The sequence below is a fragment of the Ranitomeya variabilis genome, chromosome 4 (assembly GCF_051348905.1).
Source record: "Ranitomeya variabilis isolate aRanVar5 chromosome 4, aRanVar5.hap1, whole genome shotgun sequence".
Lineage (NCBI taxonomy): Eukaryota > Metazoa > Chordata > Amphibia > Anura > Dendrobatidae > Ranitomeya > Ranitomeya variabilis.
Genome location: NC_135235.1, coordinates 453,497,109 through 453,514,756, shown reverse-complemented (window position 1 = coordinate 453,514,756; position 17,648 = coordinate 453,497,109). Strand labels below are relative to the sequence as shown.

The 17,648-nt window shown below is 45.9% G+C and overlaps 1 protein-coding gene across 9 annotated transcripts in view; it reads right to left on the bottom strand.

Annotated features, from left to right (window-relative positions):
- EPB41L1 (erythrocyte membrane protein band 4.1 like 1) overlaps positions 1 to 17,648 on the bottom strand; it is a 278,168-nt gene that overhangs the window by 157,125 nt on the left and 103,395 nt on the right. For 2 of the 9 annotated variants that reach the window (XM_077251572.1, XM_077251573.1), the window contains exon 1: positions 4,763 to 4,997. The exons of 1 other annotated variant lie outside the window; for it this stretch is intronic. The gene's annotated coding sequence lies outside the window, so the exon portion shown is untranslated. Of the gene's footprint in view, positions 1 to 4,762; positions 5,056 to 17,648 lie in introns of those variants that run through there. 6 more of the 9 variants (XM_077251576.1, XM_077251575.1, XM_077251567.1 and 3 more) reach the window with 6 other exon arrangements.

The following is a 17,648-nucleotide window of genomic DNA, read 5'->3' as shown; positions in this document are numbered from 1 at the left end:
TATGCTAGGTAAGTGGATAGCAGCGTTTGTATAGGGAATGTGACACATGAGATGCACCTTAAAAGCCCTCCTGGAAATGCAGCGCTCCCGCGCCCTGCTGTGGATAGCTGTGCGTGACGCACAGCTATCCACAGCAGGGCGCGGGAGCGCTGCATTTCCAGGAGGGCTTTTAAGGTGCATCTCATGTGTCACATTCCCTATACAAACGCTGCTATCCACTTACCTAGCATACGGACTAAATACCTTGTTTTGAGACCCTTTTTGGGTATACTCATATACCACACATCACTCTACCAAAGCGATATATGATTAAGGACCCGGAGGGTCCGAAACGTCATTTAGTTGTAACGCTTTATGGTTGTATTCTGTACAAGTGATGCTATACTATTGATGTACACAATAAATTATCTATTTGTTGCATGATATTCCACTTGTGAGTGCGGTATAATTCTAAAACTACTTGCATGTATAATGTGACAGGTTCCCTTAAAACGCCCCAATGTACCACTGTAAGGCGACTGCAGGGGAGTATAAATCTGGATAAGCGCATCAGATCAATATTGTCCTAAAATGATGATTTCTACGTGGAACAACCCATGTTTCCCCACGAGACAAGCAGTGGCAATAGTGTCTCGTAATCATGGTGCCGTGGACCACGGTTATGTCATGCGCATGGCCGACATATGTCATCACCACACTCAGAATAGTTCTCGGATATAAGACGCAATTGCTAGTTATGCAGCTGCCCAGAGCTGTTCTTCGCATGCATTTACACCAGCTTCTCTACATGGTTTTTTTCTGTGTTTCATTGTAGCTGGAAAGAATCTGTACTGTGATATCTGTACAAACACACAGAACACACAGACAGTGGAGCCGGCCCGTTTAACCCTTTCCACGCTCCTGACCCTGAGATGAATAGTCGGATGAGTAGTTTATCTTGTGTAAATGATCTTTTATTTGCACAGTGAAAAACTCTTTCAACCAAACACAGAGAGCCAGGATTGCAGATGACAAAGATGCCTTTCAGACATAACCCGCCCCAATATAATAATCTACATGACTCCATCCCAGCTCCTGATCTGTTTTTTTTTTCCCGCCCTCTCAGGAGCGGTAATAATCACGCCTTTTGCTGTCAAACCAACTTAAAAATACCAATGGATTCTTTTTTTGCTGGAGGGGATATTTAAATATGGCTGACGTCGTGTTTGGGCCTTGTGACCTCAGCTGCAGGCAGCTACGCCTGCATAGCAGAGACGATCAAACAGCAGATGCTATATTAACCTCTGACAGTTCCAGAGTTATTCTAGCAGGGAAACCAATAGCGGCATGCTGGGTAATCATTGTACAAAGGAATCTAAGCACATTTGTGCGATTCAATTACTTTACACCCCTATAGATTCTTCCCCACTAACCACACAGTACTATAGGATTCATGCTGCTCATGGTTCGGGCGGCGTGAATCTGATGACAGGTTCCACAGATCATTATAAGATATCATTTTACATCATTGCAGTGTTGTTACTATTATTAATATGATTGCAACATTTTCAGCTAATGGAACTCCTCCAAAAAAAAAAAGGAATGAGGGGTGGGGGCATTATAGGAAGTCCCATTTAGCTTGTGGAACGGGACTGTGTAAGTACCAACACCAACTGGGATAATTGAACGCCCAAGATCGTGTTCTCCACCCGAATGCCCTGAAAAATGTACTGAACAAGGATGCGACCTATCGCAGCCCACTCTGAAAAGATAAAGGTATCCAATAAAACGTTCTGCATCACTCCGGACCAGGCAGCCATGGATCTGTGGCTTCCTACAACCAAAGCTTAGGGAGATCTAGTTGTGCTTCCATCACCCAACTGAGCTGACAACCCAGTGGAACTAGGATCTCAGTCTAAGTTGGCTCTCATCTCGAAGGAGTGGAGTCTGGGGGGTTTGCAGGGGAAAGCAGAACCTGATGCAACACACTTCCTCCACAGACTGATCAGGAGGGAACCCATTATGGTACTAAATCCTGGAGGAGTCCTTGTGACAGACACACGGATAAAAACAATTGAAATAAATAGTCAAGGTGTTTACAGTGTAAATATTGATTGGACCTTTGCCTGGAAATGTTAAAATTCCCCATTCTGGTTAAAAGCCCCAGAATAAGGGTAAGTGCTTAAAAAGAGAGAGAGAAGTGCATGCAAATCTGCCATAAAACTCAGTTGGAGTTGACACCCATTTAGTTCAGGCACCCCAGGAGAGCCACTCCTGAGGCATTTCTGCACCTCAAGGTTTCAAACTTAACCTGACCTCATGGCCTCAATCATGGGGTCGGGGTCAACTGTCTGGCTGTCTATATAGGCCACCAGGCGTACACCACAGAGCTTCCACCCAGGGTATGTAAGTGCGTATGGCTTTGCACCAGCAGGTAAGGCCAAACCCAATGAGACCAGTAAACACTGCATCTGATCTAACCTAAAGGCCAAAAAGAACGTTCTTGAATTGTACCCAACATACTTAGACTATTTTTGCATGGAAAAAAATAGGCCAGTTTCAAAGGAGCAAATCTGCGACTATATTACAAATGCAAGTCCTAGCCCGACTCCAAGGCTAAAGACCTGAACCATCAGCTTCATAGAAATCTACTGACCTAAAGCTGAGACCACAGTTCCCACAATGCACTGCATGCTGTAGTCAGTATGTACATGACTCCTCCATCCAGCTCCTGACCAGAATGGAACAGAGTACAGTAAGGACACCACATGTGTGTTAACTGCAGCAAAACTACACCCCTCCATCCAGAACCAGTCATAACTAGTGATGTCCTGTATACTGGGCTGGGACCACTAGCTCCTCAGTCATGTGATCCTATACAGGACGTGACTAGAGCAAGAAGAAGTGATGATGTCACAGCTCAGGTGGTACACGGCCAGAACAAGGCGCTTTTTGATATCAATCTATAAGAAAATTAATGTTTCCTAAGACTTAGAATAGGTGAGACAAAAAAATGTGGAAACCCCCTTTAAACATTGCATGAAGCCTAAGCTGCATAGACGTCCACTGATGTGAAGGTATGGCAGCGTTCTTTACAGACAGGAGCTGGTGGCAGCGGTATGTATCAGAGTGGAATTCCCAAATCGAGGGATCCTTCTACATCCGCTCAGATTTCCCTAAATCGCACAACACCCCCCATCCCAAAAATATATTTATACAATCAATAGCCATCTTAATTCATGCCATCAATCAAAATGGGCATCGATTGAAAAAATGTTGTCAGAAAATGGGAATATTGTATTACGGCAATCTATTTCACTGAATATCCAGTGTCTTTTATAATATTAAAATGGAATTATTACAAATTTAACATCAAGTAATTCAAATATAATACATTAATTTGATTTCAATATATAAAATATCATATTAAATATATGGAACTTAATGTAAACATTACTATAATTTATAATCATTTTCCAAGAATGATCTATGTAAATGACATAATCCTGATTTATTGGGCACTATAATTACTATTATTACCGAATAGTGGTGATCATATACAGAATAAATATTCTGATGTTTTTTCATATGCATTGATGATTCGTATTAATGTCCATGTTGATAATTACTGACTATAAATATATGTGTATGTCCCTGATACATATGTCCTTGATATTAATATGGCATGGGCGCTCTAAGGCAGATTCATACTATTAATGCAGAATAAATGGATTCATTGCAATAAGAAAGGACACAATTTTTTAAGATATTATGACCGGATTGCGTTGTGCAAGGAAATTAGGCTGCATGTGTCACACCCTATGTGTACAAAGAATATCTCTCTCCTTCTCTCCAGATTGCACAGGGAGTGGTTGGGAGATTATACGTGTGTCTGTGTGCATGATGGCTGTGCGAGGCATGCATACAGGTGTGTGTGGTCATGTACACCGTGTGTGTCGCCGCTGTCTGTATGGGTGTGGAATTCTGCACACTGGAATGTGGAATCTAATGACTTTATAATGAAGGTGTGTGAACCGATCAATGGGCAGGAAGGCAATAGGCAAGGCATAAGTGGGCTTTCCGTGTAGATTTGTGTCATCGTCCCTATTGTGTCTGCATATTCACCATATAGGAAGGGTGTGTATGTACCTCCGCACATCGGTAGGTGTGTGATCACAGATGATCCCTACGCATTGTGTGGTTGTACAATGTATTAGTAAAAATGGCAGATTCCTAATGAAACAGCCCAGATTCTCGGAAGAGCAGTAAAGTGCCATCAGGTATCCAGTAGGTGACATGGATGGTGTGGGATGACAGATTTCAGTGTGCATGCACTGCAGCCACAGACAGATGTGTGCTGGATTATCTGACGGCTGGTGATGTGCACAATCCAGGGTGGTGGAGGGGTGGTGGTTAATGTGGCGATGGATCCAGCCACTGCGTCCCCCCCATACAAACACTTATCGGTGTGTTAGAAATATCACAAAACGCCTACTTATCTGTACGAGGTTCGTAAACGTTCTAAAAATTATTGTTTACATTTTTCGATTAATTAATAAAAAAAAGTACTTTTATTCTGTATACGGTTAATTATTATTACAGGAGTTCGCTAACGTTCACATTGGACCAACAACCGATCCGTAAAAAAAAAAAAAAAAAAAAGGGCCAGTCAGTCAGCAGATAGGCCTGGGTTAAAGCTGGACTCTGCAAAATGACACATACTCTGCATGTGTGACAGCAACTGATTAACCGTTTCCACCCCACAGAAAGCGCTGTCACTTACCTGTCAGCACAGAGAGAGAGGGCTATGGGTGGGTTTCCCTTCAGCGAGCCATAGATCTCTTCTAGTACATCCTCCACATGCAGGGCAAAGCGAAATGAGCAATGGGAAGGTGGCAAATGGGACTGTGCCTACTATGCAGCCCAAACCCTCTAGCATCAGAATGAATAAAGCAGCTTTAATGCAGCACAGAGAGACACTGCAAAAGGTAATGCTACCAGAAGAGGCTGGGCAGTGCAGGAAAACAAGGAGGCAGGAGCAGAGAGAGAGAGAAAGAGAAAGGAGAGAGGGAGGGTGAGAGAGAGGGAGGGAGAAGGGAGGCTGGGCACAGAACACACAGATCCAGCCTCCACAGATAGAAAAAAGATTTTTCTGGTGTGTATGCTGGAGAGTAATATATATACATGATGCCCCACCTAGTGCATGTGCCGGGTCAGTGCCCTATCCAGAGCTGGGCCGCTGTCATGTCTGATGTCATGGACCGTCTCCTGCTGATTCATCCAGCTTCCCAACTGTACCCCGGCAGGCTGCAAGGGGTTAATGGCCTCATCTGGATTGCAGGGACTCGGAATGACTGCAATCAAGCTAATAGGCTCTGCAGCTGAACTGCTGGCATCCTCGTCCTGTCTATGGTCAACAATGATCCTACTACTGTATATGTGTGCGTATGTGTAATAATATATATATATTATATATATACACACATATACATATACACACACTGCTCAAAAAAATAAAGGGAACACTAAAATCCCACATCCTAGATATCACTGAATGAACTATTCCAGTTGTAAATCTTTATTCATTACATAGTAGAATGTGTTGAGAACAATAAAACCTAAAAATTATCAACGTAAATCACAACTAATATCCCACGGAGGTCTGGAGTTGGAATGATGCTCAAAATCAAAGTGGAAAATGAAGTTACAGGCTGATCCAACTTCAATGGAAATGCCTCAAGACAAGGAAAAGATGGTTCACGTGCCTGTATGACCTCCCTACAACGCCTGGGCATGCTCCTGATGAGGTGGCGGATGGTCTCCTGAGGGATAGCCTCTCAGACCTAGACTAAAGCATCCGCCAACTCCTGGACAGTCTGTGGTGCAAAGTGACGTTGGTGGATGGTGCGAGACATGATGTCCCAGATGTGTTCAGTCAGATTCAGGTCTGGGGAACGGGCGGGCCAGTCCATAGCTTCAATGCTTTCATCTTGCAGGAACTGCTGAAACACTCCAGCCACATGAGGTCTGGCATTGTCCTGCATTAGGAGGAACCCAGGGCCAACGGCACCAGCATATGGTCTCACAAGGGGTCTGAGGATCTCATCTTGGTACCTAATGGCAGTCAGGCTACCTCTGGCGAGCACATGGAGGGCTGTGCGGCCCTCCAAAGAAATGTCACCCCATACCATTACTGACCCACAGCCAAACCGGTCATGCTGAAGGATGTTGATGGCAGCAGAACGCTCTCCACGGCGTCTCCAGACTGTCACATCTGCCACATGTGCTCAGTGTGAACCTGCTTTCATCTGTGAAGAGCACAGGGCGCCAGTGGCGAATTTGCTTATCCTGGTGTTCTGTGGCAAATGCCAAGCGTCCTGCATGGTGTTGAGCTGTTAGCACAACCCCCATCTGTGGATGTCGAGCACTCAGACCATCCTCATGGAGTCGGAATCTAACTGTTTGTGCAGATACATGCACATTTGTGGCCTGCTGGAGGTAATTTTGCAGGGCTCTGGCAGTGCTCCTCCTGTTCCTCTTTGCACAAAGGCTGAGGTAGCGGTCCTGCTGCTGGGTTGTTGCCCTCCTACGGCCCCCTCCACATCTCCTGGTGTACTGGCCTGTCTCCTGGTAGCGCCTGCAGCCTCTGGACACTACGCTGATAGACACAGCAAACCTTCATGCCACAGCTCATATTGATGTGCCATCCTGGATGAGCTGCACTACCTGAGCCACTTGTGTGGGTTGTAGAGTACGTCTCATGCTACCACGAGTGTGAAAGCACAACCAACATTCAAAAGTGACCAAAACAGTAGCTAGAAAGCATTGGTACTGAGATGTGGTCCGTGGTCCCCACCTGCAGAACCGCTCCTTTATTGAGTGTGTCTTGATAATTGCCAATAATTTAATCTGTTGTCTATTCCATTTGCATAACATCATGTGAAATTGATTGTCAAAGAGTGTTGCTTCCTAAGTGGACAGTTTGATTTCACAGAAGTTTGATTTACTTGGAGTTATATTCTGTTGGTTAAGTGTTCCCTATATATATATATATATATATATATATATATATATATATATATATATATATATATATATATATATATATATATATATATACATATATATAAATTCCATTGGTCTCATATGATGCAATACCTCCCCAAATTCAATTCTAATTTGCCTCATATTCAGTTTTATCTAATGGTATCACTGATGGTCTTGAGGGTAAAGCAGAATATATAGGGTTGGATGTGTTGGGTCATCAGCCTGGAATGATTCATAATGGCGAAGTTGACCTGTCGGGGTCATCTCATCTATATACACGTGGACCAGTATAAAATGAACTGACCTCATCCATCATTCTCATAGCATCTTCACAATAAAATATGAAGAATCTTTTGGCATAGATTAACCAAACTTTCACGTCCCACTAGAGGGGGGGGGGCTATTCTGTATACTGGACCGGGGCTGGCAGAAGCAGCATCACTTGGGGGTAGACATCCATACAAAAGGTTGTTCTCCACACTCAGAGCTACCAATGTCAGTAGGGAATTGGCCAGCTTTCACTGTACCGGACACATATTGTTGGATGCCGGGCAAAGTATACAGTCCTGGCAATATGCAAAATGTAACTTTTGGCTTCCAAAGTGTTGAAATTGCCAATCAAATGTTTAAGAAAAATAAAGTGTTGATTCCATCCTCCCTGAGGACAACTGTCGAGCATTCTGACTGAATCACACTTCCTTTTATAAATACGGAAATCTCTGACAGTACTGCATTCATTTCCTGCCTTGTGACTTTATCAGCAGGCTGTATTTCAAGGCTGTCTGTGTATATTGAGAGTATCCATGACATCTCTGCGTGACAGGGGCTTGCAAACATTTTTTCAGCGGTAATCTGAAAAATGTAGATGGGTAATACCATTAATTCAACAAAAATGTTGTAAATGAACTTTTGTCCTTCGAACTATCACAGCTTATACATGGCAATTACATTAGAGGAGTATTAGCTCTTGCATGTTTCTTATAAATACTACTTGCCTTCAAAATATTACTCACCTCTCCTGGTTACAGCACCATCAGTATTCATGGCCATGTACACAGTAAAAGTATTACATTTGGCCTGCGAATTTGGTTTTCTGCCACTTCCATTATGCACAATACATATACAAGAATTTAACACAGCTGGATAATTTCATGACTTTGGGGTATGGGACGGACCCCACTCCATCTTAAAACAACAATAACTACAGTAAACCTAGGCACTGGAACAACTACACAAAACACATTATTCTGGTTGTCAAAATGGCCACAGCTTTATTTAAAGCATAGGATTAAAAAGATCACAGTAGGAGTCAGGTGAAGTGCTAGTACATTGGGATTCACAAGTACTGTGATATCCCCAGCTGTCTGACAAACAGCACCAGGACAGGCAGCCATAAAGGGGCGGCATGCACTGGTGGCCATTCAAGCAGAGCCAGTAAACTTTCAGGGCACCAATGACCCTATTATCTCGACCCCCATCAACCATACTTAATAAAGCCATCAACTAGTTCTACATGCTAAGGAAAGACTGTGCATACAAGTATCAAAATTCCAGAGCTCCGACAAAATAATTTTATCAATGCAACTCTACCAAATTGTGATCGATAATATGGTAATTACAGCAAAAAACAGTTGCTAAACGTCTTGCAATGAGGATCCCGTAATGGGGGATTTGGAAAGTAAGTGTAACACCCCAGGTAACCTGTTGTTACAGTGATGTTGCCTTCCTTTCGGGGAGGGCGATATCATGCTTGGAGGCAAGGAGGATCCTCTTTACCAAGTAACGCACCCACATTCAGCACATTCCAAATCCAGGCCAGAAGGGGGAGCTCAGGACCCGGATTCAAGGGAGCTTCCCCAGCTTTAAGTGTTCTGGTCTGGAGGAGGAGTTAGTCAGTCTGTTGGAGGGAGAGGAGAGAGAAAGAAGTCTGGAACTGAGGGCAGACAGCGGAGCCGTGCAACCAGGACTGAGCTGCAGCTCCAGGGAAAGGAAGTGAACCCGAGGGGTTGAAAGTGGTGGAGCTACTGAGGAAAGGAGCACAGAGGAGGAAATGGGCTCAGAGGGGAACTGTGACCGGGCACCGTCAGAGCCGAAGCACAGGAACTGAGCACCTGGAGCCCGAGGCTGTGTTGTACTCTAGGACACATAGCAGAATCGGAGGGCATAGGACTGTATGTTATTTGCCCACACCACGTCTGGAGGCGAAGCAGCACCTGAAGAGCCCCGGGTCGTGATAGAGACCCTATAAAATGGCTCAAGCTGCCCACCATACAGGTAACTGTCTCAGGGCAGGAGGGAGAGGACTTTGCCAGCAGCTACAGGCAGCAGGGACCTCGCACACTAGCGCGAGTAGGAAGGCTTACGGACCTCACCTGGGAGAGGGATTCACTCTTGCCTCCAGGCCGGCTGGACTATACCATCACCTGTTCCTGGTACCCTGTACTGTGGACTACTACTGCCAGTAAACCAGGTAAAGACTTTACAACTTTGTGTCCTCCACTTATTTGCTGGCATACACCATCCTTGCCCTTAGACGTTGGGAGTCCTGGGGACCCCACTTCATCTGTTGGAAGTGTCACCATCTTGCTGCAACATCACCCCAGAGGACCCCTTTAAGCAGCGTCGGTCCCCACTGACTGAGAACCACAGGTGGTGTCACAAATAGACTTCATTCCAAAATACCCCTTAAAGACCTTTCCCCTTTTAAGTGAGTGCCCAGGGCCACGGACAGGGTGGCAGCCACCGTGACATCCCCTTTAAGTGCGACCGGACCCGGTACCGAGTATCCCCATTGCCCTGGTGGGCGACTCATAAGCCATAATAAAGGGGGAAGCCACAGTCTGAATACCTGTATAATGACATCTGTCATGGCTCAAAAACTATTATAATGCATTGTAAGATTGTAGTAGCATCATACGTAGTGAAGAGGCAGTGACCCACAAAGTTCAAACACAAAAGTCTCTTTTAATGTGTTTCTTCACAGCATTAAAGTCCAATTCACATAAATGCTTATAACTTCAGTGTATATTATCAGTATTCAGTTTATACCAGTTCATAGCAATACAAATCATATGGCTTTATATTGCGGTCCCTAAACAGGCCAGACTTCGATTGTCCAGTTTTCCCTGGGTGACCGCATGCCATATTACAGTCTCCATATGTCTCCATACACACAGCCTCATATGTTGCAAACACTACACACACCAACCCTCCTCTGACTAGATCTCTTGGGTGTCCTGCATCGCTGTATCACAGTCTCTTTACTCACACAGCCGTACACAGTCCAGTATATCCTCCGGATAGCAGCCGGACACCATATCCACCTGTTTGCAATCGCTACACATGCTAGTCCTCTTTCGGGCACAGGACATCCACTTCCGGGCACAGGACTTGTCCACATCCGACTCCTTCGGGCACAGGACATCCATCTCCGGGAACAGGACTTGTCCACATCTGAGACCAGTACCATGGACGACTTGCATCACTGTATACGATGCAGGTGCCAGGCTATTCAGCTGCCCTGGGTGCTGGCTCTGCTGGCCTGTGCCTCCTGTTGTGAATTGACTTTTTGGCTCCCTCTTGTGGTCACTAGTGATATGACACTTTGATATTCCTTCCCTTGCTTGGTATCCACCTGGCCTCGTTAGTCCAGGGGTGTCGCTATTTGAACTTCCTGGATTTTCAGTCTGGTGCCTGGCATCGTTGTAATCAGATCCTTCTGTTTGCTCCTATCTGCTGGTCCTGGTTCTATGCAAAATTAAGCTAAGTCCTGCTTTCTTGTTTTTGGTTATTTTCTGTGCTCTTATTTTTGTCCAGCTTGTACTAAATTTGATTCCTTATATTGCTGGAAGCTCTAGGGTGCGGATGTTCTCCCCCCGTGCCGTTAGACGGTTCGGGGGTTCTTGAATATTCCGCGTGGAGTTTTTGTGAGGGTTTTCGCTGACCATATAAGTCATCTTCCTATATTCTGCTATTAGTTAGCGGGCCTCTCTTTGCTAAAACCTAGTTCATTTCTTGCGTTTGTCTTTTCTTCTTACCTCACCGTTATTATTTGTTGGGGGCTTGTATCCAACTTTTTGGGGTATTTCCTCTGGAGGCAAGAAAGGTCTTTCTTTTCCCTGCTAGGGTTAGTTAGTTCTCCGGCTGGCGCGAGACGTCTAGAATCAACGTAGGTACGTTCCCCGGCTGCTGTTATTTGTGTGCTAGGTTCAGCTATATGGTCAGCCCAGTTACCACTGCCCTATGAGCTGGGTTTTATGTTTGCAGACTTCGCTATTGTCTCTGAGACCCCCTGCCATTGGGGTCATAACAGTATGCCAGGACATAAGTGAATATTTAATGCATTGCAGAAGTGGGATTATAAGAAAGGAAATTCTGAGTTGTTTTTTTTTTTCTTTCTTTCCTCCCCTTTATCTCAGAGTGGCTGGAGCCTTGCTGCAGACATGAATGTCCAGACCTTGATTACTAGTGTGGATTCAGGTGCTGCCCTGAGTCTTATGGATCTGTCGTTTGCCAAGCGCTGTGGTTTTGTTCTGGAGCTTTTGGTTAATCCTATTCCTCTGAGAGGTATTGATGCTACGCCATTGGCGGAAAATAAGCCACAGTTTTGGACACAGGTGACCATGTGCATGTCTCCTGAACATCGAGAAGTGATTCGTTTTCTTGTTTTGCATAAAATGCATGATTTGGTCGTTTTGGGTCTGCCATGGTTACAAACTCACAATCCAGTTTTGGATTGGAAGGCTATGTCTGTGTCAAGTTGGGGCTGTCAGGGAATTCATTGCGATTCCCCGCCGGTGTCTATTGCTTCCTCTACTCCTTCGGATGTTCCTGAGTATTTGTCTGATTATCAGGATGTATTCAGCGAGTCCAGGTCCAGTGCTCTTCCTCCTCATAGGGACTGTGACTGCGCTATAGATTTGATTCCAGGTAGTAAGTTTCCTAAGGGAAGATTATTTAATCTGTCTGTACCTGAGCATACCGCAATGCGTTCGTATATTAAGGAGTCTCTGGAGAAGGGACATATTCGTCCATCCTCTTCCCCTCTTGGTGCGGGATTTTTCTTTGTGGCCAAGAAGGACGGATCTTTGAGACCTTGTATAGACTATCGACTTCTGAATAAAATCACTGTTAAATTTCAGTATCCTTTGCCTCTGTTGTAAGACTTGTTTGCCCGGATTAAGGGTGCCAAGTGGTTCACCAAGATAGACCTTCGTGGTGCGTACAACCTTGTGCGCATTAAGCAGGGAGATGAATGGAAAACTGCATTTAATACGCCCGAAGGTCATTTTGAGTACTTGGTGATGCCTTTTGGGCTCTCTAATGCTCCTTCAGTGTTTCAGTCCTTTATGCATGACATCTTCCAGAAGTATCTGGATAAATTTATGATTGTTTATCTGGATGATATTCTGTTTTTTTCTGATGATTGGGACTCCCATGTAAGGCAGGTCAGGATGGTGTTTCAGGTTTTGCGTGAGAATGCTTTGTTTATTAAGGGCTCAAAGTGTCTCTTTGGTGTGCAGAAGGTTCCCTTTTTGGGTTTTATCTTCTCCCCTTCTGCTGTGGAGATGGACCCAGTCAAGGTCCGAGCTATTCATGATTGGACTCAGCCCACGTCGGTTAAGAGTCTTCAGAAGTTCTTGGGTTTTGCTAACTTCTACCGTCGTTTTATCGCTAATTTTTCTAGCGTTGTTAAACCTTTGACGGATATGACCAAGAAAGGTTCTGATGTTGCTAACTGGGCTCCTGCAGCCGTGGAGGCTTTTCAGGAGCTGAAGCGCCGGTTTACTTCGGCGCCTGTTTTGTGTCAGCCTGATGTCTCGCTTCCCTTTCAGGTTGAAGTGGATGCTTCTGAGATCGGTGCAGGGGCCGTTTTGTCGCAGAGAAGCCCTGGTTGCTCAGTAATGAGACCATGTGCTTTTTTTTCTAGGAAATTTTCGCCTGCTGAGCGGAATTATGATGTTGGCAATCGGGAGTTGTTGGCCATGAAGTGGGCATTTGAGGAGTGGCGTCATTGGCTCGAGGATGCTAAGCATCGTGTGGTGGTTTTGACTGATCACAAAAATCTGATGTATCTCGAGTCTGCTAAACGCCTGAATCCTAGACAGGCTCGTTGGTCATTATTTTTCTCCCGTTTTGACTTCGTGGTCTCATACCTGCCTGGTTCAAAGAATGTTAAGGCTGATGCTCTTTCTAGGAGCTTTGTGCCTGACTCTCCTGGAGCCTCAGAGCCAGTTGGTATTCTTAAAGAGGGAGTAATCTTGTCGGCCATTTCTCCGGATTTGCGACGTGTGTTGCAGAGATTTCAGGCTGATAGACCTGACTCTTGTCCACCTGACAGACTGTTTGTTCCTGATAAATGGACCAGTAGAGTCATTTCCGAGGTTCACTCCTCGGTGTTGTCAGGGCATCCGGGTATTTTTGGCACCAGAGATTTGGTGGCTAGGTCCTTTTGGTGGCCTTCCTTGTCACGGGATGTGCGGTCATTTGTGCAGTCCTGTGGGACTTGTGCTCGGGCTAAGCCTTGCTGTTCTCGTGCCAGCGGGTTGCTTTTGCCCTTGCCTGTCCCGAAGAGGCCTTGGACACACATTTCCATGGATTTCATTTCGGATCTTCCAGTGTCTCGGGGCATGTCTGTCATCTGGGTGGTATGTGATCGCTTTTCCAAGATGGTCCATTTGGTGCCCTTGCCTAAGCTGCCTTCCTCTTCTGATCTGGTTCCGTTATTCTTTCAGAATGTGGTTCGTTTGCACGGCATTCCTGAGAATATCGTGTCTGACAGAGGATCCCAGTTTGTTTCCAGGTTCTGGCGATCCTTTTGTGCTAGGATGGGCATTGATTTGTCGTTTTCATCTGCCTTTCATCCTCAGACTAATGGCCAAACTGAGCGAACAAATCAGACTCTAGAGGCTTATTTGAGATGTTTTGTTTCTGCAGATCAGGATGATTGGGTGACCTTCTTGCCGTTGGCTGAGTTTGCCCTTAATAATCGGGCTAGTTCCGCTACCTTGGTTTCGCCATTTTTCTGCAACTCTGGTTTCCATCCTCGTTTTTCCTCGGGACATGTGGAGCCGTCTGACTGTCCTGGGGTGGATTCTGTGGTGGATAGGTTGCAGTGGATTTGGGATCATGTGGTGGACAACTTGAAGTTGTCACAGGAGAAGGCTCAGCGTTTTGCCAACCGCCGCCGCGGTGTGGGTCCCCGACTTCGCGTTGGGGATTTGGTGTGGCTGTCTTCTCGCTTTGTTCCTATGAAGGTCTCCTCTCCGAAATTTAAGCCTCGCTTCATCGGTCCTTATAAGATTTTGGAAATTCTTAATCCAGTGTCCTTTCGCTTGGAACTTCCTGTGTCGTTTGCCATTCACAACGTGTTCCATAGGTCCTTGTTGCGGCGGTACGTTGTGCCTGTGGTTCCTTCTGTTGAGCCTCCTGCTCCGGTGTTGGTTGGGGGCGAGTTGGAGTACGTGGTGGAAAAGATCTTGGATTCTCGTCTCTCCAGGCGGAGGCTTCAGTATCTGGTCAAGTGGAAGGGCTATGGTCATGAGGATAATTCCTGGGTGGTCGCCTCTGATGTGCATGCGGCCGATTTGGTTCGTGCCTTTCACGCTGCTCATCCTGATCGCCCTGGTGGTCCTGGTGAGGGTTCGGTGACCCCTCCTTAAGGGGGGGGTACTGTTGTGAATTGACCTTTTGGCTCCCTCTTGTGGTCACTAGTGATATGACACTTTGATATTCCTTCCCTTGCTTGGTATCCACCTGGCCTCGTTAGTCCAGGGGTGTCGCTATTTGAACTTCCTGGATTTTCAGTCTGGTGCCTGGCATCGTTGTAATCAGATCCTTCTGTTTGCTCCTATCTGCTGGTCCTGGTTCTATGCAAAATTAAGCTAAGTCCTGCTTTCTTGTTTTTGGTTATTTTCTGTGCTCTTATTTTTGTCCAGCTTGTACTAAATTTGATTCCTTATATTGCTGGAAGCTCTAGGGTGCGGATGTTCTCCCCCCGTGCCGTTAGACGGTTCGGGGGTTCTTGAATATTCCGCGTGGAGTTTTTGTGAGGGTTTTCGCTGACCATATAAGTCATCTTCCTATATTCTGCTATTAGTTAGCGGGCCTCTCTTTGCTAAAACCTAGTTCATTTCTTGCGTTTGTCTTTTCTTCTTACCTCACCGTTATTATTTGTTGGGGGCTTGTATCCAACTTTTTGGGGTATTTCCTCTGGAGGCAAGAAAGGTCTTTCTTTTCCCTGCTAGGGTTAGTTAGTTCTCCGGCTGGCACGAGACGTCTAGAATCAACGTAGGTACGTTCCCCGGCTGCTGTTATTTGTGTGCTAGGTTCAGCTATATGGTCAGCCCAGTTACCACTGCCCTATGAGCTGGGTTTTATGTTTGCAGACTTCGCTATTGTCTCTGAGACCCCCTGCCATTGGGGTCATAACAGCCTCCATGCACTCAGCCAGCACTCTGCAGGCCTCTGCTCTGCACACCAGCACACACCAGACTGACACTGACGTGCACCTCAGACACCTGACACACCCATACCCCTTACTGCAGGGCTTTTAAACACACACAAACCTGTGGCCTTCAGCCACATGGAAAACTCGGACCGGAAATCCGTGACTCTCATGCACACCTATGTACTTCATCCGTCTGCATGCACAACCTGGGGAGAAAAAACAGTGCCCCCTAGCTGTATCAGAGGCCACAGCCTCACATGTCCTCCCCCCTGTTCATACCTGAGGGGTTGAACACTTGTTACCCCGTATGGGCACGAGATAAGGCATCCATATGACAATGTGACATCCCCGCCCAAAACAACATTTTTAGTTTCTCCTGCCAATACCTCTAGGGGGAGCCTATCGGGATTACACTCTGACCCTAATTTGGTGACCCCTATGGCAGGTATCTCAACATTTTCAGGTTCTACGCCCAAAACAGTACATAAACACATTCTCTGCTGCAACTGCAGCGCCTCTAGCTGCTGCTGCCAGAACTGCAGCTCCTGCTACGCAGACTTCGCGGACCCGCCGATCCACCTCAAATCTTCATAACCCCACCGAGTTACCGCCAGAAGCCTTCAATCTTCGTGGCCCCACCGAGCCACAGCAAGCTGTCTTGAAAAAATCTTTCCAGCAGATTTTGCACAACACTATGCAGCACGCTTTGGCGTATGCCTCAGTTCACACAGCCCGCATTCTCCACCATATGTAAGATTGTAGTAGCATCATACATAGTGAAGAGGCAGTGACCCACAAAGTTCCAACACAAAAGTATCTTTTAATGTGTTTCTTCACAGCATTAAAGTCCAATTCACATAAATGCTTATAACTTCAGTGTATATTATCAGTATTCAGTTTACACCAGTTCATAGCAATATAAATTATATGGCTTTAGATTGCGGTCCCTAAAAAGGCCAGACTTCGCTTGTCCAGTTTTCCCTGGGCGACCACATGCCATATTGCAGTCTCCATACACACAGCCTCATATGTTGCAGACACTACACATGCCAGCCCTCCTCTGACTAGATCTCGTGGGTGTCATGCATCACTGTATCACAGTCTCTTTACTCACACAGTCGTACACAGTCCAGTATATCCTCCGGATAGCAGCCGGGCACCATATCCACCTGTTTGCAATCGTTACACATGCTAGTCCTCTTTCAGGCACAGGACATCCACTTCCGGGCATAGGACTTGCCCACATCTGTCTCCTTCGGGCACAGGGCATCCACCTCCGGGCACAGGACTTGTCCACATACGAGACCAGTACCATGGACAGCTTGACATCACTGTATACGCTGCGGGTGCCAGGCTATTCAGCTGCCCTGTGTGCTGGCTCTGCTGGCCTGTTCCTCCATGCACTCAGCCAGCACTCTGCAGGCCTCTGCTCTGCACACCAGCACACACCAGGCTGACACTGACGTGCACCTCAGACACCTGACACACCCATACCCCTTACTGCAGGGCTTTTAAACACACACAAACCTGTGGCCTTCAACCACATGGAAAACCCGGACCGGAAATCCATGACTCTCATGCACACCTATGGACTTCATCCGTCTACATGCACAACCTGGGGAGAACAAACAGTGCCCCCTAGCTGTATCAGAGGCCACAACCTCACAGCATGTATTGTAGCCAGCTCTAATGATTCACCAATTTACAGGTTTTTGGTTCTAGAAACAACCATTATGTACAGTAGCTGTGCTGTGCAGTAATAATGTCTTAAACTCACTTACTACTACTACCCGAAGTGATGAGTATTTATAAAGAGAAAGATATTATAAATAGGGATTAATTAAAATCTATACACAACACTATGAAGGCATTATTAATAACCCTGCCACACCACTGTTAATTGTTTTTCAGGCACTTGATGACATTTACCCATAGCCACTCCCACAAACTCAAGGGCACCCATATTAGGCATATATTGCCCCAAGTTTGTAGTTGACTTGATGACATTTACCCTTAGCTGCTCAAACTGGGTCAAGGGCTTCTGATAACTTTACCCTTAGTCACTTCCACCGACTCAAAGGCACCGGGAAAAGGCATATTGCCCTTCGTCTGAATGCACTTTACCCTTAGTCACTCCCACTCACTACCCAGATTAGGTATGCTGCTCATCAGT